This window comes from Eleutherodactylus coqui, chromosome 5 (genome assembly GCF_035609145.1).
Source record: "Eleutherodactylus coqui strain aEleCoq1 chromosome 5, aEleCoq1.hap1, whole genome shotgun sequence".
NCBI classification, from domain to species: Eukaryota; Metazoa; Chordata; class Amphibia; order Anura; family Eleutherodactylidae; genus Eleutherodactylus; species Eleutherodactylus coqui.
The window spans coordinates 267,968,543-267,990,940 of record NC_089841.1 but is presented as its reverse complement, the minus strand read 5'-3'; the positions used below and the strand labels follow the sequence as shown (position 1 = coordinate 267,990,940).

Here is a 22,398-nt window from a genome sequence, read left to right as displayed (position 1 = left end):
ATCTCTTTGTTCTCCATGTCCTGCAATTAAAGTTAAATTATTAAACTTTTTAGGGCAGATCTAGATGGCCGTAATACAGGAGCAATTTAAGGTCCATATTATGACTATAACATTCAGACCCATCATGCTTCTCCCGACCAAACTTACATCACCACAGACCCGTTTGGGCTCCTTCACACGGGCGTATTTGCACACATTTTCGAGCACACATAAAATTTCCATATGCAATACATAGAGAATAGAACCCATTGACTTCTATGGGTTTATTCTCATTTCCTTTTTTGCGCGGACATTCCTCACGCAAGAAAAAAAATTTGACCGGCTCTATTTTTGTGCGCATTTGTGCACCGCGGGTCCCCATAGAAGTCTGTGGGAGGAGTTGAAATGTACTCACAGATGTGCAATTCCATGTTAATAAGGGAGATGGAAAAAGTCCCACTTTGACTCGAAGGAATGCTGCCTTTCAATAGGTGGCACTGTGGAGGATTTATTCCATCTCCCTTATTTGCATATTACCCAGAGGAGCGTGCGTGGCCATTTGAGTCTCCTCACTTAGTTTATAGTATATAGTTGCTCTCCCTAAGGAGAAAAGAGCGTTTCTGACCCCATTCCATGTTAAAACACATCTAGAGCTCAATGATGCCGATGTGCGCAAAAGTACATTAAAATATGCCTATACACGCAAAAAAAGCCTTGTAAAAAATGCACTGTGATGTACAAAAAAACCCGCATAGACTGGTGTGAAGGAGCCCTAAAATGTGGACATCTTATGGCCAACTGAACTGGCTTAACTCACATTCTATTTGAGTCATCAGGATTATTTCCCGCACCGACTTCAAGATCGCACATCTCTAACGTCACTTCAGGAAGGATTATCGTTCGAAAAACGATTCAAACGAGCGAAAGTGAATTTTCTCGCTCCGTCTAACTGCAGCCAACGACTCAGGGACAGACGAGAATCGGTGACATTTCGTTCGTCGTTCATTTCGTGCGGGCATAAAAATCGCCGTTGGCTCGTTCGCTTATCGTTCAGTTAACAAGCGCTCGTTATGTCGCTCATCCACTTGTACAGCAAATAGGAAACTAAAAGATTCCTCATCTGAACGAGCCAACGATGTACCGGCTGCACAGCATGCTATGGCAAAACGCTTTCCTTTACATAAGTGGAAATCAATTGTGATTTTCCGCTCGCGGAGGAAAAATTGCTGCTTGCCCTGGTTCTATGCAGATTCCGCATGGACCGCTTCCACTGAAGTTTAATGGAAGCCGTCCAACCTGCAGCCGTTATCGCCTAGCGACGACGCAGGAAAAGCCAGGATTTAAAAGAAAAACCTGCACTATGCAAGTCCAACGGCTCGCTGTGCGGACCATCCACAGTGCAGCCGGCCAAGAAGAAAAGCAGGTATGCGTGGATGCCGGCCAGGCACAGGGGCGGATTCTGTGCATGCTCACACATGCGGTATCCGACCCGGTCGTGTGCAGCCGACCTTAGGCCGCCTGCAGACGGGCGGGTCGGATCCGGCGGCGAGGATTCTCACCGCGGGACCCAACCCCAGCGCCTGCAGGGAGGAACGCATACTTACCCGCGCCAGGCGGCCCCCGACTCTGTCATGTGCTGGCTTTCGGGCAGCCGGCGCATGCGCAGACCGGAGCCGGCGGCCGGGTGAGTGACGCTTCTACGAGCCCCACATAGAAATGGGACATGCCGCGGTTTGTTTGCTGCGCGAGATTTCGCGTGGCCAAACCGCAGCCGTCTGGATAGGAGTGCGTATTGTAATGCAGGCTTTCAGTGGCGGAAATCCCGCGGAAAATCCCGCCACGGTATTTCCGCCTGTGTGCAGGCGACCTTAGACTGCTAGATAGTTTACTGCATGGGGAACGGGCTTTTATCCAAATAATCTACTCGGACAACCCCTCGAAATGTAAAGAACCATGACTACTATATGAAAGCTCTACTGCTTATGAGTGCTGAGGTTACAGCATATGGGTCAGGCGGTAGCAGGGCTCATGAAAGGAAGCAGGAACCAGCCGAGACCTAAGACCCCCAACTGTTTGCCAGCAGCCGGCATTGTAATAGTACATAGTCCGCCAGCGGAGGGGCTTCTGTTTACGGCTCTATTATGTGCCGATTCTTTCATCTTTTTCAGTAGAGAGCACTATGGGATAGAAATGGCAGTCTATTAAGCAATAAGACTGATGGAAGTTTACTCTCTTTATAAAGTACTAGCTTACCCGTCGCGCGTTGCTGCGAAGACAGACAGACATACATACATTTATATAACAACCAATCACAGCGCAGCTTTCATGTTACCTCAGTGGTATAATATATAACAACTAGAGATGAGCGAGCACCAAAATGCTCGGGTGCTCTTTACTCGAGACGAACTTTTCTCGATGCTCGAGGGTTCATTTCGAGTAACGAACCCCATTGAAGTCAATGGGCGACCCGAGCATTTTTGTATTTCGCCGATGCTCGCTAAGGTTTTCATGTGTGAAAATCTGGGCAATTCAACAAAGTGATGGGAACGACACAGCAACGGATAGGGCAGGCGAGGGGCTACATGTTGGGCTGCATCTCAAGTTCCCAGGTCCCACTATTAAGCCACAATAGTGGCAAGAGTGCCCCCCCCCCCCCAACAATTTTCACTTCTGAAAAACCCTCATTAGCAAGGCATACCTTAGCTAAGCACCACACTACCTCCAACAAAGCACAATCACTGCCTGCATGACACTCCGCTGCCACTTCTCCTGGGTAACATGTTGCCCCCCCCCCCCCCCAGCATGACCCAGTGTCCACAGCGCACACCAATGTGTCCCTGCGCAGCCTTCAGCTGTCCTCATGCCACACGCTGGCCTCTTAGCCACACCACCCTCATGTCTATTTATAAGTGCATCTGCCATGAGGAGGAACCGCAGGCACACACTGCAGAGGGTTGGCACGGCCAGGCATCGACCCTCTTTAAAAGGGGCAGGGCGATAGCCCACAATGCTGTGCAGAAGCAATGAGAAATCCAATCCTGTGCCACCTCCATCAGGAGCTGCACACGTGGGCATAGCAATGGGGAACCCATATGCCACACACTATTCATTCTGTCAAGGTGTCTGCATGCCCCAGTCAGACCGGGGTTTTTTATAAATAGTCACAGGCAGGTACAACTCCGCAATGGGAATTCCGTGTGCACCCACAGCATGGGTGGCTCCCTGGAACCCACCGGCGGTACATAAATGTATCCCATTGCAGTTCCCTGGACAGCAGAGCTAACGTCAGATTAAATGCAGGTGGGCTTCGGCCCACACTGCATGCCCCAGTCTGACCGGGGTTTTTAATACATAAGACACTGGCAGGTACAAATCCCTAATGTGAAGTTCCTGTGGACCCACAGCATGGGTGGCTCCCTGGAACCCATCGGCGGTACATAAATATATCCCATTGCATTGCCCATCACAGCTGAGGTAACGTCAGGTTTAATGCAGGTGGGCTTCGGCCCACACTGCATGCCCCAGTCAGACTGGGGTTCTTTAGAAGTGGACACATGCAGTTACAACTCCGTGTGGCCTGACAGCATGGGTGGGTCCCAGGAAGCCACCGGCGGTACATAAATATATCCCATTGCATTGCCCAGCACAGCTGAGGTAGCGTCAGGTTTAATGCAGGTGGGCTTCGGCCCACTCTGCATACCCCAGTCTGACCGGGGTTTTTAATACATAGACACTGGCAGGTACAACTCCCTAATGTGAAGTCCCTGTGGACCCACAGCATGGGTGGCTCCCTGGAACCCATCGGCGGTACATAAATATATCCCATTGCATTGCCCATCACAGCTGAGGTAACGTCAGGTTTAATGCAGGTGGGCTTCGGCCCACACTGCATGCCCCAGTCAGACTGGGGTTCTTTAGAAGTGGACACATGCAGTTACAACTCCGTGTGGACCGACAGCATGGGTGGGTCCCAAGACGCCACCGGTGGTACATAAATATATCCCATTGCATTGCCCATCACAGCTGAGGTAACGTCCGATTAAATGCAGGTGGGCTTCGGCCCACACTGCATGCCCCAGTCTGACCGGGGTTTTTAATACATAGACACTGGCAGGTACAAATCCCTAATGTGAAGTCCCTGTGGACCCACAGCATGGGTGGCTCCCTGGAACCCACCGGCGGTACATAAATATATCCCATTGCAGTGCCCTGCTCAGCAGAGCTGACGTCACATACAATACAGGTGTGCTTCGGCCCACAGTGCATGCCCCAGTCAGACTGGTAATATGTTTATGTAGCAAAAGTGTAGGCCAACCCCACACACCTTGCTGTAGAATGAGTGCAGGCGAAGCCCATAAAAATTACTAGGATTACACTGTAGGCGAGGGCCGAAAAAAATTGGTGTACCAACAGTACTAATGTACCTCAGAAAAATTTCCCATGCCCAACCAAGAGCGCAAGTGAAACCCATTAATCGCTTTGGCTAATGTGGCTTAATTGGTAACTAGGCCTGGAGGCAGCCCAGTTAAAATAAAAATTGGTTCAGGTGCAAGTTTCAACGCTTTAATGAGCATTGAAACGTATAAAAATTGTTTACAAAAATTTTATGACTGAGCCTTGTGGGCCTAAGAAAAATTGCCCGTTCGGCGTGATTACGTGAGGTTTCAGGAGGAGGAGCAGGAGGAGGAGGAGGAATAGAATACACAGATTGATGAAGCTAAAAGGTCCCCGTTTTTGATGGTGAGAGAGAACAATGCTTCCATCCGCGGGTGCAGCCTACGTATTGTTTAGGTATCGCTGCTGTCCGCTGGTGGAGAAGAGAAGTCTGGGGAAATCCAGGCTTTGTTCATCTTTATGAGTGTAAGCCTGTCGGCACTGTCGGTTGACAGGCGGGTACGCTTATCCGTGATGATTCCCCCAGCCGCACTAAACACCCTCTCTGACAAGACGCTAGCCGCAGGACAAGCAAGCACCTCCAGGGCATACAGCGCGAGTTCAGGCCACGTGTCCAGCTTCGACACCCAGTAGTTGTAGGGGGCAGAGGCGTCACCGAGGACGGTCGTGCGATCGGCTACGTACTCCCTCACCATCCTTTTACAGTGCTCCCGCTGACTCAGCCTTGAATGGGGAGCGGTGACACAGTCTTGCTGGGGAGCCATAAAGCTGTCAAAGGCCTTGGAGAGTGTTCCCCTGCCTGCGCTGTACATGCTGCCTGATCTTCGCGCCTCCCCTGCTACCTGGCCCTCGGAACTGCGCCTTCTGCCACTAGCACTGTCGGATGGGAATTTTACCATCAGTTTGTCCGCCAGGGTCCTGTGGTATAGCATCACTCTCGAACCCCTTTCCTGTTCGGGTATGAGAGTGGAAAGGTTCTCCTTATACCGTGGGTCAAGCAGTGTGTACACCCAGTAATCCGTAATGGCCAGAATGCGTGTAACGCGAGGGTCACGAGAAAGGCATCCTAACAGAGTACCTGTACGCAACACATGGCTGTCCTCACTAGGAAGATCACTTTTGGGATCCTCCTCCTCCTCCTCAGGCCATACATGCTGAAAGGATGACAGACAAGCAGCATGGGTAACCTCAGCAGTGGGCCAAGCTGTCTCTTCCCCCTCCTCCTCATCCTCCTCCCCCTCCTCCTCCTCAACACGCTGAGATATAGACATGAGGGTGCTCTGACTATCCAGCGACATACTGTCTTCCCCCGCTCCGTTTCCGAGCGCAAAGCGTCTGCCTTTATGCTTTGCAGGGAACTTCTCAAGAGGCATAGCAGAGGAATGGTGACGCTAATGATTGCAGCATCGCCGCTCACCATCTGGGTAGACTCCTCAAAGTTTCCAGGGACCTGGCAGATGTCTGCCAACCAGGCCCACTCTTCTGTAAAGAATTGAGGAGGCTGACTCCCACTACGCCGCCCATGTTGGAGTTGGTATTCCACTATAGCTCTGCGCTGCTCATAGAACCTAGCCAACATGTGGAGCGTAGAGTTCCACCGTGTGGGCACGTCGCACAGCAGTCGGTGCACTGGCAGATTAAACCGATGTTGCAGGGTCCGCAGGGTGGCAGCGTCCGTCTTGGACTTGCGAAAATGTGCGCTGAGTCGGCGCACCTTTCCGAGCAGGTCTGACAAGCGTGGGTAGCTTTTCAGAAACCGCTGAACCACCAAATTAAAGACGTGGGCCAGGCATGGCACGTGCGTGAGGCTGCCGAGCTGCAGAGCCGCCACCAGGTTACGGCCGTTGTCACACACGACCATGCCCGGTTGGAGGCTCAGCGACGAAAGCAAGCGGTCGGTCTGCTCTGTCAGACCCTGCAGCAGTTTGTGGACCGTGTGCCTCTTCTCTCCTAAGCTGAGTAGTTTCAGCATGGCCTGCTGACGTTTGCCCACCGCTGTGCTGCCACGCTGCGCGACACCGACTGCTGGCGACGTGCTGCTGCTGAAACATCTTGATTGCAAGACAGAGGTTGCGTAGGAGGAGGAGGAGAAGGGTGGTTTAGTGGAGGAAGCATACAACGCCGCAGATACCAGCACCGAGCTGGGGCCTGCAATTCTGGGGGTGGGTAGGACGTGAGCGGTCCCAGGCTCTGAATCGGTCCCAGCCTCCACTAAATTCACCCAATGTGCCGTCAGGGAGATATAGTCGCCCTGCCCGCCTGTGCTTGTCCACGTGTCCGTTGTTAAGTGGACCTTGGCAGTAACTGCGTTGGTGAGGGCGCGTACAATGTTGCGGGAGACGTGGTCGTGCAGGGCTGGGACGGCACATCGGGAAAAGTAGTGGCGACTGGGAACTGAGTAGCGCGGGGCCGCCGACGCCATCATGTTTTTGAAAGCCTCAGTTTCCACAAGCCTATACGGCAGCATCTCCAGGCTGATAAATTTGGCTATGTGCACATTTAACGCTTGAGTGTGCGGGTGCGTGGCGGCATACTTGTGCTTGCGCTCAAACAGTTGCGCTAGCGACAGCTGGACGCTGCGCTGAGAGACATTGCTGGATGGGGCCGAGGACAGCGGAGGTGAGGGTGTGGGTGCAGGCTAGGAGACGGTAGTGCCTGTGTCCTGAGAGGGGGGTTGGATCTCAGTGGCAGGTTGGGGCACAGGGGGAGAGGCAGTGGTGCAAACCGGAGGCGGTGAACGGCCTTCGTCCCACCTTGTGGGGTGCTTGGCCGTCATATGTCTGCGCATGCTGGTGGTGGTGGCTCCACGGCTGATCTTGGCGCGACAAACCTTGCACACCACAGTTCGACGATCGTCTGCACTCTCAGTGAAAAACTGCCACACCTTTGAGCACCTCGGCCTCTGCAGGGTGGCATGGCGTGAGGGGGCGCTTTGGGAAACACTTGGTGGATTATTCGGTCTGGCCCTGCCTCTACCCCTGGCCACCGCACTGCCTCTTCCAACATGCCCTGCTGCTGCACTTGCCTCCCCCTCTGAAGACCTGTCCTCAGTAGGCGTTGCACACCAGGTGGGGTCAGTCACCTCATCGTCCTGCTGCTCTTCCTCTGAATCCTCTGTGCGCTCCTCCCTCGGACTTACTGCAATTACTACTACCTGAGTGATAGACAACTGTGTCTCATCGTCATCGTTCTCCTCACCCACTGAAAGCTCTTGAGACAGTTGCCGGAAGTCCCCAGCCTCATCCCCCGGACCCCGGGAACTTTCCAAAGGTTGGGCATCAGTCACGACAAACTCCTCCAGTGGGAGAGGATTCGGAACCATTGCTGCCCATTCTGGGCAGGGGCCCGAGAACAGTTCCTGGGAGTCTGCCTGCTCCTCAGAATGTGTCATTGTAATGGAGTGAGGAGGCTGGGAGGAAGGAGGAGCAGCAGCCAGAGGATTCAGAGTTGCAGCAGTGGACGGCGCAGAATTCTGGGTGGTCGATAGATTGCTGGATGCCCTTTCTGCCATCCACAACAGGACCTGCTCACACTGCTCATTTTCTAATAAAGGTCTACCGCGTGGACCCATTAATTGTGAGATAAATGTGGGGACGCCAGAAACGTGCCTCTCTCCTAATCCCGCAGCAGTCGGCTGCGATACACCTGGATCAGGTGCTCGGCCTGTGCCCACACCCTGACTTGGGCCTCCGCGTCCACGCCCGCGTCCACGTCCTCTAGGCCTACCCCTACCCCTCAGCATGCTGTATTACCAGTAGTGCAGAAACAGAACGCTGTAACTAAATGTGCCGCTTATTGGCCTGTGGTTGGAGGCTGACTTCCCTTACGGAACGCACAGCAGATCCAGGAAACAATTTTGCGCAAGCCTGCTGTAACGCTTAGCTGCGTATTAATTAGGACTACTACCCCCAGCAGATAGATACTGTAGGCAGCGTATAATATTATGTATACTGTTTCACTCTGGCGGGATGACGGCGCTTATGTAACAGAGACAGCAGATCCAGGAAACAATTTTGCGCCAGCCTGCTGTAACACTTAGCTGCGTATTAATTAGGACTACTACCCCCAGCAGATAGATACTGTAGGCAGCGTATAATATTATATATACTGTTTCCCTCTGGCGGGATGAGGGCGCTGATGTAACAGAGACAGCAGATCCAGGAAACAATTTTGCGCCAGCCTGCTGTAACGCTTAGCTGCGTATTAATTAGGACTACTACCCCCAGCAGATAGATACTGTAGGCAGCGTATAATATTATATATACTGTTTCCCTCTGGCGGGATGACGGCGCTGATGTAACCGAGACAGCAGATCCAGGAAACAATTTTGCGCAAGCCTGCTGTAACGCTTAGCTGCGTATTAATTAGGACTACTACCCCCAGCAGATAGATACTGTAGGCAGCGTATAATATTATGTATACTGTTTCCCTCTGGCGGGATGACGGCGCTGATGTAACAGAGACAGCAGATCCAGGAAAAATTTTGCGCCAGCCTGCTGTAACGCTTAGCTGCGTATTAATTAGGACTACTACCCCCAGCAGATAGATACTGTAGGCAGTGTATAATATTATGTATACTGTTTCCCTCTGGCGGGATGACGGCGCTGATGTAACAGAGACAGCAGATCCAGGAAACAATTTTGCGCCAGCCTGCTGTAACGCTTAGCTGCGTATTCATTAGGACTACTACCCCCAGCAGATAGATACTGTAGGCAGCGTATAATATTATGTATACTGTTTCCCTCTGGCGGGATGACGGCGCTGATGTAACAGAGACAGCAGATCCAGGAAACAATTTTGCGCAAGCCTGCTGTAACGCTTAGCTGCGTATTAATTAGGACTACTACCCCCAGCAGATAGATACTGTAGGCAGCGTATAATATTATGTATACTGTTTCCCTCAGGCGGGATGACGGCGCTGATGTAACAGAGACAGCAGATCCAGGAAACAATTTTGCGCCAGCCTGCTGTAACGCTTAGCTGCGTATTAATTAGGACTACTACCCCCAGCAGATAGATACTGTAGGCAGTGTATAATATTATGTATACTGTTTCCCTCTGGCGGGATGACGGCGCTGATGTAACAGAGACAGCAGATCCAGGAAAAATTTTGCGCCAGCCTGCTGTAACGCTTAGCTGCGTATTAATTAGGACTACTACCCCCAGCAGACAGATACTGTAGGCAGCGTATAATATTATGTATACTGTTTCCCTCTGCCGGGATGACGGCGCTGATGTAACAGAGACAGCAGATCCAGGAAACAATTTTGCGCCAGCCTGCTGTAACGCTTAGCTGCGTATTCATTAGGACTACTACCCCCAGCAGATAGATACTGTAGGCAGCGTATAATATTATGTATACTGTTTCCCTCTGGCGGGATGACGGCGCTGATGTAACAGAGACAGCAGATCCAGGAAACAATTTTGCGCAAGCCTGCTGTAACGCTTAGCTGCGTATTAATTAGGACTACTACCCCCAGCAGGTAGATACTGTAGGCAGCGTATAATATTATGTATACTGTTTCCCTCTGGCGGGATGACGGCGCTGATGTGCTGATGTAACAGAGACAGCAGATCCAGGAAACAATTTTGCGCCAGCCTGCTGTAACGCTTAGCTGCGTATTAATTAGGACTACTACCCCCAGCAGATAGATACTGTAGGCAGTGTATAATATTATGTATACTGTTTCCCTCTGGCGGGATGACGGCGCTGATGTAACAGAGACAGCAGATCCAGGAAACAATTTTGCGCCAGCCTGCTGTAACGCTTAGCTGCGTATTCATTAGGACTACTACCCCCAGCAGATAGATACTGTAGGCAGCGTATAATATTATGTATACTGTTTCCCTCTGGCGGGATGACGGCGCTGATGTAACAGAGACAGCAGATCCAGGAAACAATTTTGCGCAAGCCTGCTGTAACGCTTAGCTGCGTATTAATTAGGACTACTACCCCCAGCAGACACGCAGTAAACTGAAGACGGTCACAGGCAGCCCAAATATAGTATTTTTCCCCAATTTTTGGAAAAAGCCCACTGCCTATATAGCCTGAATATCTCTTTCCCTGCCTCACTGGTACTGGCCCTATACTCTGTACAATGACTGCAGACTGAGGACGCAATGCTCTGCATGGCCGATATACAAAAAAAAAAAAATGTGCAACACTGCAAAAAGCCACCTCAACAGTACTGCACACGGTCAGATGTGGCCCTAAGAAGGACCGTTGGGGTACTTGAAGCCTAAAATCACTCCTAACGCTCTCCCTATAGCAGCTCTGGCACCAGCAGCACTGTCCCTGATCTCTGTCAGAACAAATCTGTGGTGAGCCGCGGGAGGGGCCGATTTTTATACTCGGGTGACACCTGATCTCGCCAGCCACTCACTGCAGGGGGGTGGTATAGGGCTTGAACATCACAGGAGGAAGTTGTAATGCCTTCCCTGTCTTTCTATTGGCCAGAAAAGCGCGCTAACGTCTCAGAGATGAAAGTGAAAGTAACTCGAACATCGCGTGGTACTCATTACGAGTAACGAGCATCTGGAACACGCTAATACTCGAATGAGTATCAAGCTCGGACGAGTACGTTCGCTCATCTCTATTCTTTATGCTATTCTGATGATTATCACTATTATTTAGAATATCATAACTATACGGTACAGTACCTACTATATGGCTTTTTATTTATATTTATCCTCTTTCTGCTTTTATGTTTCCTTTAGATATTTAATATCCATCCATTATCTTGCAGTGCATTATATCTGGCCGGCCCGCCTCTTCGCATTCCTTTTTACCTTTTGATTTAACTGATAATTTATGTTCTTCCCCATCTGGTTTGCATAACAAAGTCATTGTCTATTTTCCCTTCTCTACCGGCTCTGTACGTCCTTTTGACTTTCAAGTTCTGGGTGATTTAAATTCAATCTATATACAGATGTCCATTTCCTACATATGGAACGCACCGCCACTGAATTTGGAATGCTATTGGCGTCACTTCCGCTCTTTGCAGAGCTCTGGAGGTCCTGTGAGAGGTGGGAGATGTAGCCCCGTTTCATTCACGGGGTGGTGCGACATAGGATGAAACACAAGGTCTGCTTTGGTGCCTTCTGCCAACCCCGCCTTCCCGTGAGAATGTGCCCGCTCATTCATGCGCTTTGGCGCACTTTTTCCAACAACCTTATAAGGTAGATAGAAATCTGGTGTATTGTGCTTTACAATCTGACTGTGCTGGAGAAAGGGGCTCCAATATAGGGGAGGTCCATATTTGCCATACACCCTCTCTTGAAGTAGGTTTGTTATAATTATTTCCCAATGTAATATCGATGGCCGGGCAGACCCTCTGAGCGCCAGATCCTATTCTCATTTGTATTCCTTCCAAGGGCATTCTGTCTCCTTGGATCTGTCCCGTCGCGCTCCCTAGTTTACAGATGTCGACCTGATAGAGCGTCCTACCTACCATCCCTCACATCTATCTTGCCACCAAGGATCATAAGGCGGGTGACCCACCATATTGGTTGGGTCATTGGCGCCAGGTGAGTCCCCTTCTTCTACACCTGGTTTTATGTTATACTATATGTTATCTCTGTCCTGATTGTGTTTTCTACTGATTGCTCAGATCAGTGTTACCACATTGAGGTGGGACATATGATGTCTCCAGTGGGCGGAGCTGAAACGTCGTTAAGGACAGAAAGGGGTGGTTTTCAGGTGATGGAAGGGAGTGAGCGCGAACCACAGACAGAGGTGGATCTCCAATCAGATGCTCCGGGGCTAATTTGCATATTGTGCGCGACAATATTGAGGAGGGGTATCCCAGGAATGCTAACCCACTGGTATCTATGGATTCATTATAACGGCGCACATGTGTGTAATTCGCTCGCATCACTACAATTAGGGGACAGACTTCCTTTAAGAGTAACAGGGGGCCTAGAGGTAACAGTAGGGACTGTCTCTCCAGAAGAGGGACACGTGGCAGGGCTGCATTCTTATATGGTTACTATATAACAGTCTTGCACCCCGTTACTGTGACACCAACACCCCGAATGCAGGAAAAGTCAAGGTGATTTCTTGTATTGGATTCTCATTTGCAATCACAATACCTCTGGGAAGTAAGTGCGGGCAGGAAGGTAGGTACACAAGGAGCAGTACGCACGACTTCTTGTTGCTAGGTAACTGACTCTAAAGCTTACGCTGCTACATTTTCTGAGTTTTTTTTTTTTTTAATAACATGTTTGCCGCCTTTTTAACCTCTTCTTGGTTTTCATCCACAATGCTGCCAGCGATGGTCACAGAGTTGCATATTTCTTCTCTACAGCAGTAAAACCTTCCTCTTCCATTTTCTTTTGTTCCTCCGGAGTTCTGGGAATTCTCCATGGTAACCGGCTGAACACATGTATGCAGTCTGTAGTCTGCGGGCTGCACGGTGTACAGGGTACACAATACAAGAACACCTCCCCAATAAGATAAGTGACCCCATGTCACACAACAGCGCACATAATGTCCCCCACATTTGTATTCATTTATGGGGGATTTTTTTTCTCGCATTGATACAGATTAGAACCTCATTTTGGAAATCCAATATAATTGCAGACATATAGGGCAAATTTTTGTTCCACCACCGACACAAGGAATTGAGCTGTAACGTTATTATTACATTGGTGGAAGTGTCTTCACATCTATCACCACCTTTAGATGTAAATTGGGTCTAGTGATGACCCAATCACCCCCTCATTAACACTATCCACTATCACATATGATAACTTTAGTAGTTCTATAACAAGAGCCGAGTATCCATCATACAGATAAGAGCGCAGTACAGTTCTTTGCGATACAAGTAATGAGATTATTGGCGCTCTGGTGGGGCCAGTTTGAAAATTTGAAGGGGTGAATTTTGCCCCAGGGTTAATAATGCAGTGAACACAACTCCAGTCCATCTCCAGCACACTGACACCGTCCATATCTGTTATGCACTGAGAACTGAATATCGGATAAGCTCCTATCATGTATTTATCCATAAATCTCGATTTTTGCATGTGCCCAGGTAGGATAACACACCCACGAGAGTGCATCTCCCTAGACACGCAGTCACAGAGCGCTCAGCACACTCCATCATCCTGATGCCTTTTGTGTGAGCAGCAGACTCTGCCTCTTCTCCTCTGTCTCCTCCTCTGTCTTCTCCCCAACACTCCCTTTTCTCTACTCCCATCCTCCCTTCCATCACCCTCTGTACCATTCTCCCTCCTTGCAGGTGGTAGCAGCCTGTCTGCCACACTGGAGTTGGTCTTCTAGTCTATGTATACAGGTGAGCCAGGAGGACCCATGCCCTTGTGATTGTGCTGGAGGGGCATAGCCTGGGCTTTGCAGACCCTCCCCGCGCAGTCTATTCATTCATAGCATCCTTTACTACTCTTCCTCCATCCTGCTCAGCCTCCTCTCTTTTCTTTGTTCCTGCCCTTCTCTTCTCAGATGCTTTGATGCTTCCCTCTTTGTCCTGCTTCCTCCTCTTCTGACAGGTAAATGCATTTTGCTTGGGTATAAGATGAGCTTTACTAGAGAAGTCTGCAGAAGGTTGACTATATAGACAATGCAGGTCAGGAATGCTGATAGACACTTTGCTTCCAGTAATATTGAGTATGCATGTAATGCACAAAGAGATGGGAAGATCTGGCTAGGAAGCAATCCCATTCTACATTATTGCACGTTGGATTGATCTGAGCATTGCTATTCACCTGATACAGTGTGTCGTTAATGTTATGTGCGCCTTTTAGGTCTTCTTGGCACATTTTGCCATTGTGATAATAGTGATCAGATGAAGCTCTCTTGGTTATTCCTGGGGCAGACCTATAGCATACTGATAATGTATGACCGGGAGCATAAAATCCTTCCGGCATGTTGGTTTCTGGCAACTCAGTGTTCCATATAGACTATTGGAAGTCAATGGGATAAGTCCATATCTATGAAGACTTTTACTAGTTTTGTGAAATGGAGATATGTGTCATTTTCCATTTCATCCTTATGAAAGGAAGCAAGAAGTAATCAATCCTCCACGTATGAAAGGAAGCAAGAAGTAATCAATCCTCCACGCCCCCTTAAGGGTTCCTTCACACTTGCGATTGTGTTATTGTTGCGTTTTTTTAACGCGAATGTCAATAGGACCTTTAAATGTTAAAAATGCATCGCACAAATATGGCAGAGCACATTAGAAAGTCCTATTGGTATTTGCGTTTGAAAAAATGCAGCGATATCGCGATCACAAGTGTGACGCCGCCTAATGGGAGCACTAAATACCTGGCAGTCCCATAAGGCCATGCCAGTATGTGCCAGCCCTGTGATGTGGCATCAGTTGCATTTAATAGGTGAATCAATCAGTCAACCTCATGATTTACAGTTCAGGAATTGATTCACAAATCTTTAGCCGCTCTACAGATTGATTTACCTGCTCTGAAGCTAGAAGTTGCCATCTCCAATCTCAAACTCAGGGAGCCGCTCCTCGCACTTCCAGACAAAAATTGCATTTATGATTTGCAGAAAGTAAAAGCAGCCCAATGAGCGGCGCGGGGCCAGATATCATTCATCAGCGGGAAATAGTTTCTGATTGGTCCATAAAGAAAACAATGTAACAATCTCTTTGTATTTTTTAAATCGAATGATGTGTTGTGCCGTTCCTCTGTTATTCCTCCTGGAGTATTAGCTACAAATTGATGGCTGGGTGTTACCATTGGAGGTCAACCTCCAGGCTCTGACACAGTCCAAGCACCGCTGTCTGTTTCAGACTGTGCAGGGACACACCCCTTTGACAGGGGCTAACACCCAATTGGGAATTTATTCATACATTTCCAGAGTACAGAGTTTAAGAAAATCTGCTCCAGAATTGTTATTTCCTGGGGAATACAGTGATTTACTACAACAGACAGATCGTCTTGTATTACAAACTTGTAGTTTCCTTTAACGGGGTCTGGCAGGGTCAGAACTTGGTTCTTTTCTGTGGAGTTCTGTTCCCCATTCTCCTGGCACCATCATAATAGGAGGCTTGTATGTTGCTAGTATTAGGGGGCAAGAATGCTTAGAGCCATGGCAGGGCTTCTAGATACGTCCACTAAGTTCTGGAGAAATCCTTTATACCCCAGTGTGAGAGTCTAGCAGGGTCTCCATATGCTCTTCTGTGGATGACCAGTACTGACCCCTGGCTGGAAAGTCTGCAGACATTTTGGGCCCAGACATTCAAATAATCAGTCCCTGTAAGGGTGTTCACGCCGGCGAGTCCCATCAGGTAGTGACACGGACAGAACTCACGCCTGTTAATAACACATTGGGTGGACTCACATGAGTGCATTTGCATCCACAAAATCTGTCCCGCAGTGCGCAATAAGTAGAGCCTATTGACTACAATGGGGTCCTTCACATGGGGGTTTTTCCTTGCACATTCCAAGTTAGCTACACAATTTTTGGGTGCAATTGTGCACTGAAGGCCCCATTTCAAGAAAATTGCACACAGAACTGCGCAATTTTGCGTGGTTAAACGATGCCACCTGGGCTTACTAGGTCAGCTGACCCGCCTACTAAGTCAGCTGATCCGCCTATTAAGTCAGCTGACCCGCCTACTAAGTCAGCTGATCCGCCTACTAAGTCAGCTGACCCGTCTACTCAAATATGGCGCCGCTGGGACCACGCTGATGTGGGCGGTCCTGGCAGTGCAATAAAGTACAGTAAAATGCGCCGATCTGGGTGCAACAGCCTGCGATTGTGCACCATGCATAGCACATATACGCCTCCTGATAGCGAGCGTATATACGCTTATGCCCGTGTGAGGCCGCCCTTTAATTTCAATGTCTTCACATGAGTTTTCTCTCTCAGCGACGCTACAAGATTGAGAAATCGCTACATGCTCTATTTTGGGGCGATACCCCGCAAGGAATCATCCGTTTCCTATGGGATCTGTAATAAATTGCATCACACTTGCAAACCCTGCGATTTACGTACAAATGCGATGGCATTTTTACCATTGAAGACTCTTCTCGTGCATAAAAATCACAAGTACATCAATGCAATGCAGCTTTTAATCAAAAACACTCTGTGCTAGCATCCAGAATCCCATTATAAAGTGCGATATCAGTCCTGGTTTCACAGATTAATATTGTGCTCGTGCATAAGAATACCCTCAGGGCTTGTTCACACGGTATAAATGCATTTTGGTCACGCAAATACGCTGTGTGTTCACGCTACCGAAAATCGCTTATGTCTGCATTTATTATCAGTATTTCTTGCATGCTGTCAGTATCTGCCTTACGCTATCAGTATCTCCCTTACGCTGTCAGTATCTCCCGCATGGTTTTAGTATCTCCCGCACGCTATCAGTATCTCCCTTACGCTGTCAGTATCTCCCTTACGCTGTCAGTATCTCCCGCACGCTGTCAGTATCTCCCGCACGTTGTCAGTATCTCCCTTACGCTGTCAGTATCTCCCTTACGCTGTCAGTATCTCCCGCACGCTGTCAGTATCTCCCGCACGCTGTCAGTATTTCCCCCACGCTGTCAGTATCTCCCGCACGCTGTCAGTATCTCCCGCATGGTTTTAGTATCTCCCGCACGCCGTCAGTATCTCCCGCACGCTGCCAGTATTTCCCGCACGCTGTCAGTATCTCCCGCACGCCGTCAGTATCACCCGCACGCTGTCAGAATCTCCCGCACGCTGTCAGTATCACCCGCACGCTGTCAGTATCACCCGCACGCTGTCAGTATCTCCCACACGCTGTCAGTATCTCCCACACACTGTCAGTATCTCCTACATTTTGTCAGTATCTCCCGTCTGCTATCAGTATCTCCCAAACGTTGTCAGTATCTTCCACACGCTTTCAGTATCTCACACCTGCTGTCAGTATCTCCCTCACGCTGTCAGTATCTTCCGCATGCTGTCAGTATCTCCCGCACGCTGTCAGTATCTCCCGCACGCTGTCAGTATCTCCCTCATGCTGTCAGTATCTCTGGGATGCTGTCAGTATCTCTCGCACGCTGTCAGTATTCTTCCGAACGCTGTCAGTATCCCCCGCACATTGTCAGTATCTCTTTAGCGCTGTCAGTATCTCCCGCATTTTGTCAGTATCTCCCACATGTTGTCAGTAACTCCCGCACATTGTCAGTATCTTCCGCATGTTGTCAGAATCTCCCCCCGCTGTCAGTATCTCCCTTATGCTGTCAATATCTCCCGCATGCTGTCAGTATCTCCCTTACGCTGTCAGTATCTCCGACACGCTGTCAGTATCTCTGACACGCTGTCAGTATCTCCGACACGCTGTCAGTATCTCCAGCACGCTGTCAGTATCTCCCGCATGCTGTTAGTATCTCCCACATGCTGTTAGTATCTTCCGCATGTTGTCAGTATCTCCTTTGTGCTGTCAGTATCTCCCGCACGCTGTCAGTATCTCCCTTACGTTGTCAGTATCTCCTGCATGCTGTCAGTATCTCCCTTACGCTGTCAGTATCTCCTGCATGCTGTCAGTATCTCCCTTACGCTGTCAGTATCTCCCTTTATGCTGTCAGTATCTCCCGCACGCTATCAGTATATCCCGCACGCTGTCAGTATCTACCGCACGCTGTCAGTATCCCCCGCATACTGTCAGTCTCTCCCGCACATTGTCAGTATCTCTTAAGCGCTGTCAGTATCTCAGACCTGCTGTCAGTATCTTCCGAATGTTGTCAGAATCTCCCCCCCCCCCCCCCCCGCTGTCAGTATCTCCCTTATGCTGTCAATATCTCCCTTATGCTGTCAGTATCTCCCGCACGTTGTCAGTATCTCCTGCATGCTGTCAGTATCTCCTGCATGCTGTCATTATCTCCCTTACGCTGTCAATATCTCCTGCACGCTGTCAGTATCTCCCTTGCGCTGTCAGTATCTCCGGCACGCTGTCAGTATCTCGGGCACGCTGTTAGTATCTTCCGCATGTTGTCAGTATTTCCTTAGTGCTGTCAGTATACCCTGCACGCTGTCAGTATCTCCTGCATGCTGTCAGTATGTCCCTTACGCTCTCAGTATCTCCCTTACGCTGTCAGTATGTCCCTTACGCTGTCAGTATCTCCCTTACGCTGTCAGTATCTCCCTTTACGCTGTCAGTATCTCCTGCATGCTGTCAGTATTTCCTGCACGCTGTCAGTATCTCCTGCACGCTGTCAGTATCTCCTGCACGCTCTCAATATCTCAGGCACGCTTTTAGTATCTCCCGCATGCTGTCAGTTTCTCCCGCATGCTGTCAGTATCTCCCTTACGCTGTCAGTATCTCCCTTACGCTGTCAGTATCTCCCTTACGTTGTCAGTATTTCCTTCCTGAATGCTGTCAGTATCTCCCTTACGCTGTCAGTATCTCCCTTACGCTGTCAGTATTTCCTTCCTGCATGCTGTCAGTATCTCCCTTACGCTGTCAGTATGTCCCACACGCTGTCAGTATCTCCCGCCCGCTGTTTCCTGGTTTCCTTTTTTTAAAATTTCCTGCTCTGTTGCTTCGCAACGGCACGTATAAATGGCGCACATATGCAATGTAAGGCGTTAATTACGGGCTCATAGAGAACAATAGGGCCGTATCGCTTCATAACACGCTGTAAAATAGAACACACGCACGTATTACACTCATTTAATGTTCGTGAGTGTGAATGGATCAATGTAAATCATCCACTCACCACATATCGCACATGCAATACGTGGTGAAATTACGCTAATGTGACCCTGGCCTTAGGGCTCTTTCACACGGGCACATATACTCTGCGTTTTCATGCCCAGCTGTATATATGTTACGGATGTGAAGCATTAGTTTCCAATGCATCCGTTCACATGGGCGAATATACGGCGTGTAAAAATGTGAAACCATGAAAAACGGAACATACGCGACCAAAATACGTGCCAACGCATATACGTTGGGCAAAAATATAGTTCTGGAACTATCTTTTGGCCAATATACGCCGGTGAGTCCCATAGACTCCTATGGGAGCATGGGAAAAATGGGAGGGGAGGCATCTTTGCAGCGGCCAACACTGCAAAAAGCTTACAGGTGCCTCTATGTAGGCATTAGAAGTCAATTCAGAGAATTTAAGCCGAGCAAGGGTTTTCCAGGGTGCGATATAATTTTTCACTAAAAACCACGCTTACGTAAATGGGTGAGAAAATGCTAATTACCCTGGTGGAAAAAAGTCCTTTCATGCGATTTTATGGTGCCGGTGAGAGAACGTAAAACACCTACACCCGTGTAAAAGAGCCCTTAGGTGCAGATATTTTGCTCCATAGCAGTGGCCTCCTGGCTCCCAGGGCAGGTTCACCTGCACCCCCTTTGGCTCCTCCCCTGCCGCAGTCTACCTGTGCGCGCTTGTTGCACTATAGCAAGGACTGACACCTCATGGGGATCCAAAGTGTCCAGAGATTCTCACTATTGGAGCCAACACTGATGATGGAGCTTCCAAGTTACTGGGGAACATCATTTACATGAAGTTGTTCTCCTGCGACTAATCATCTGTCAGGTCATCCTTACAAGAAGGAACATGGCATTCTTATCCCAGCATGGCAGGAAGCAATAGATGGCGGCTTCTTATGTGTGCCTGTAAGTGTTAACACCGAATGTTGGAATGTTCTGGGGAACTTGTGAGCAACTCATGGTGTAATCAAGGTTCATGTATATTCATGTGCTCTGATGGCACAAGGGGGCATCTAAGAACATCCAGAATCTAAATGAACTCTTGCTGAGGAAGGAGGAACTTTATCATTACCCTTTATATTATGTATTAAGATATCAAGCAACTTATCACTTATTGGACTTCTGTCTCAATTGGAAATGCTTGGAACACAATGGGAATCTTCGTGTTTTCCTGCTTAGACCCATAATTATATAGCTAAGTTTCTACTTGATGTAACTTGGATATGCAGTACAGCAGTTGATAGTCAATGTTCATGAGTGAGAAAGTGCCATGTTTGGCGGCCTGCGCACGACCGCATCAGATTCCGCATGCAGAATCTGAACCAGCACCCAGCCTGTGACTCCTGCATAAATGTCCAGATGTTTTTTACCCGTGCCGTAGACGTGCCAGCTGGCGCACCGCAGCACATGCGCAGTACAGATGTGACCACGATGATGATTACAGAAGGGCCGTGTGATGGACGGCTTCCATTGACTTCAATGGAAGCCATCCTCACGAAATCGGGCTCAAAATAGAGCATGCTTTGATTTTCCCCCGGCGAGCAGAAAATCACAATTGATTTTCATTCGTAGGCATAGAAACCCGCTTTTACATTCCATGCTATGGCCGTTATTTGCTGCGGAATCTGGAGACAGATGCCCGCTGTGGATTCCGCAATGCAAATCCAGCCAGGTGCATTGGGCCTTTGTCTTGTCTGAGAGGCCACCACTTCAACTTCTTCTGAGTATTGTAATAAAACAATTAAATTAAAGGGATTGTCTGCCTCATTTTAACTGATGAGCTATCTACTGGATACGTCATCAGCAGATGATGGATGCGGGGCTGTCGCTCGGGAACCCTTGTACATCAGCTGATCATCCAACCCGCTGTCCAGTACTGCGGGCCGGATGTGGTTTTCAGTAGACTGGAGGAAGTGCGGGCGCAGGCTTAACTTCCATCGAGATCTACGGGAGAGCGGCACTGCTGCAGCACTTCCTGCTCCTGTAACGGGACTTCCTGTCGTGGGCAGGAAGTGCTGCAGCAGTGCGGCTCTCTTAAAGGGGTTGTCCCGCGAAAGCAAGTGGGTCTATACACTTCTGTATGGCCATATTAATGCACTTTGTAATGTACATTGTGCATTAATTATGAGCCATACAGAAGTTATTCACTTACCTGTTCCGTTGCTAGCGTCCTCGTCTCCATGGTGCCGTCTAATTTTCAGCGTGTAATCGCCCGATTAGACGCGCTTGCGCAGTCCGGTCTTCTGCTTTTCTCAATGGGGCCGCTCGTGCCGGAGAGCGGCTCCTCGTAGCTCCGCCCCGTCACGTGCCGATTCCAGCCAATCAGGAGGCTGGAATCGGCAATGGACCGCAAGAAGAGCTGCGGTCCACCGAGGGAGAAGATCCCGGCGGCCATCTTCGCCAGGTAAGTAAGAAGTCACCGGAGCGCGGGGATTCAGGTAAGCACTGTCCGGTTTTTATTTTTAACCCCTGCATCGGGTTTGTCTCGCGCCGAACGGGGGGGCTATTGAAAAAAAAAAAACCCGTTTCGGCACGGGACAACCCCTTTAATGATCTCGACGGGAGTGAAGCTCGCATTTGCACTTCCTCTCCTGTCTGCTGATGACTACATCCGACCCACTGCACTAGGCGATGAACAGGGGTTCTGAGCGGAAGACCCCGTCAATCAACTACTGATGACCTATCTAGAAGATAACTCATCAGTCGAAACAAACCCAGACAATCCCTTTAAGGAGAGGCAGATCTACAACGTCAGTCTTAGGGCCCATTCACACCGGAGGATTTTCTGCCTGCGTGTTGTCTGTATTCTTACTGACTGAACATGGGCAGCACACGGATCCGTTAAAGTAAATTGGCGTACTCAGACGTGTTTTTTATGCAGACTGATATTGCAGCATATCCTGCTGGGGTCCACAGTTCTAACAAGTTTAAGGTCCAATGAAATGTTGACATGCAGATGCTTTATATAAGTGGAAGTTGTGGGAAAGCTGAGTATATTATCTAATGATAATAATTCCCCTGGTGGAATCTGCTCAGTCTGCACTGAGCGCCAAATGTGCGTAATAACAGAGAGCGTCACTGCAGGTCTGCATGGCGTATAAGTGGCGGAGGACTCATCTAATTACCACGTGTTCAGAATAGAGGTTATCACTTACGGCCTTAGGTTTCTCTCCAAAGGGGATAGAAAGCCCTAGATATTCACTAAATCATGCCAGGCTGAAAGTGCCTTCACAACTGCCAACTACATCTCTCAACATTGCCCGCTTACATTTAGGACTGAACCCGCTCCTCTCATTGCATCCACATTTTCTCCCCTCTCCTCATTGAATTTGATGGATATATGTATTTTTCAATTGTGCTC

At 49.2% G+C, this 22,398-nt stretch overlaps 1 protein-coding gene across 3 annotated transcripts in view; it reads left to right on the top strand.

Moving 5' to 3' along the window:
- The first annotated feature begins 13,582 nt into the window (after positions 1-13,582).
- The window catches only part of PLPPR3 (phospholipid phosphatase related 3), a 40,562-nt gene continuing 31,746 nt past the window's right edge, over positions 13,583-22,398 (top strand). Inside the window, exons 1-2 of one of the 3 annotated variants that reach the window (XR_010792892.1) lie at positions 13,599-13,667; positions 13,832-13,878. The gene's annotated coding sequence lies outside the window, so the exon portion shown is untranslated. The other 2 variants (XM_066604650.1, XM_066604649.1) reach the window with 2 other exon arrangements.